The 2,202-nt window shown below is 34.3% G+C and overlaps 1 long non-coding RNA gene across 1 annotated transcript in view; it reads left to right on the top strand.

Moving 5' to 3' along the window:
* LOC109584580 (uncharacterized) overlaps window positions 1–2,146 on the top strand; it is an 11,665-nt gene extending 9,519 nt beyond the window's left edge. The window contains exon 7 of the long non-coding RNA XR_002186075.1: window positions 2,098–2,146. This is a non-coding gene — a long non-coding RNA (uncharacterized LOC109584580). The remainder of the gene's footprint in view (window positions 1–2,097) is intronic.
* Window positions 2,147–2,202: the final 56 nt, after the last annotated feature.

Here is a 2,202-nt window from a genome sequence, read left to right as displayed (position 1 = left end):
TATTTGGCTGACAAACAAGTCTAGGGTGCCAGTTATAGTAAAAACATACCAAAGCATAACTGAAGAATATAAGACCTATCTCTTCTTTATTGACTAATTATTCAAAAAACATTTTTCATGTGTTCAGTAGTACATCACTATATTTAGGGTACATGAAATGTTGTGTTTTTGTGTATCCATGGACATTGTTACTTCACATGTTGTATATAGTGTAGAGATGTTTGTAATAAGTCACTACATAAGAGAGAGAGTGGGATGTACTGTAGTAGAAATTTGGAAGGGCTTCTAATTGTGATTCTGTAGAAAGGGAACTGCCAATATGATATCCACCTTTGTACTATAGTATTACAGAAACATCTTTTGAAATTCAAGTAACCATATAAGACTGTAGAAAAATTTCAATTTCAGATATTATTAATATTATACTTACTATAAGGGTGGGCAATGCACATTGTGTTTAGTCACTGTTGTGATATTTCAGTTACATGCAGTTATTAGTACAGACTGGATTATTGTTTGTTACTGTATATCCTTATTATTGTAAATGGCAGTCCATAAATGATGGCATGCAATCAATAGTAATGAGATATCATAGCTCTTAATACAAGTGGTAGTATAGAAGGTATCACTATTAAACTAGATAAAGTGATGTGTACTGTATATGCTGACATTCTAGAAACATGCAGATATTGTGTATTACTAATAATCATTGTTATTATGACAGTTTTGATGGAGAAGATATCTTGATATCTAAATGAGACATCATACTGATGAGACTATATTCAATATCACCCACTCTTACTTACTACTGGCAGATGTGCTACTAGTATTTGGCTGACAAACAGGTCTAGGGTGTCAGTTATAGTAAAAACATACCAAAGCAAAACTGAAGAATATAAGACCTATCTCCTCTAATTTATTCACTATTCAAAGAGTACATCACTATATTCAGGATACATGAAATGTTGTGTTTTTGTGTGTCCATGGACATTGTTACTTCACATGTTGTATATAGTGTAGAGATGTTTGTAATAAGTCACTACATAAGAGAGAGAGTGGGATGTACTGTAGTAGAAATTTGGAAGGGCCTCTAATTGGGATTCTGTAGAAAGGGAACTGCCAATATGATATCCACCTTTGTACTACAGGGTTCAATCTAGGAATTTTTGTTTGGGGAGGAAGCCCAGAGCAGTTGACCAGGGGGGGAAGGTTGTGTACATACATGTATGTACATGTACAGTACATGCATGCAGTTACAGAAGTACACAGGGGGGAAGCTTGAAGTTTTGGGGGGAAGATGAAGAGTTTGGGGGAGAAGCTTCCCCCCCACCCCCCACTGGATAGAACCCTGCACTATATAGTATTACGAAACATCTCTTTTTGAAATTCAAGTATCCATATAAAACTGTAGAAAAATTTCAATTTCAGATATTATTAATATTATACTTACTATAAGGGTGGGCAATGCACATTGTGTTTAGTCACTGTTGTGATATTTCAGTTACATGCAGTTATTAGTACAAACTGGATTATTGTTTGTTACTGTATATCCTTATTATTGTGAGTGGTAGTCCATAGATGATGGCATGCAATCAATAGTTATGAGATATCACAACTCTTAATACAAGTGGTAGTATAGAAGGTATCACTACTAAACTAGATGTACCGTATGCTGGCATTTTAGGAACCTTTAAACAACTATTGTGTATTGCGAATATAGTCATTTATTACCTGCATAACAGTTTTGATGGAGAAGATATCATGATATCTAAGTGAGACATCATACTGATGAGACAATATTGAATATCACCCACTCTTACTATACTGGCAGATGTGCTACTAGTATTTGGCTGACAACAGGTCTAGGGTGCCAGTTATAGTAAAAAATAGACAACAAACACTGAAAAATATGGGACCTCTCTCTTCTATACTCAAGGGACATTATTATATTTAAACCACCTTTGTACTATATAGCATTACAGAAATGTCTTTTTTTGAAATTCAACCATATAATTCAATCTATAGACTAGCATATAAAAATTGAATCGTCCTTACCAATAATTTAGCAAAGATTATTACACAATTTTTATGTTATAGGTTTTGTTGCCAGTGTATGGGACCCCTTGTCTAGTTCTCAGATCTAGTGTCTTGTAAAATCCCTCCAGTACCTACAGGAAGAGTTTCCTACTGTCTCCCCTCAAA

The sequence above is a fragment of the Amphimedon queenslandica genome, unplaced genomic scaffold (genome assembly GCF_000090795.2).
Source record: "Amphimedon queenslandica unplaced genomic scaffold, v1.1 AMPQUscaffold_13196, whole genome shotgun sequence".
Lineage (NCBI taxonomy): Eukaryota > Metazoa > Porifera > Demospongiae > Haplosclerida > Niphatidae > Amphimedon > Amphimedon queenslandica.
This window is presented reverse-complemented; position numbering and strand designations above follow the sequence as displayed.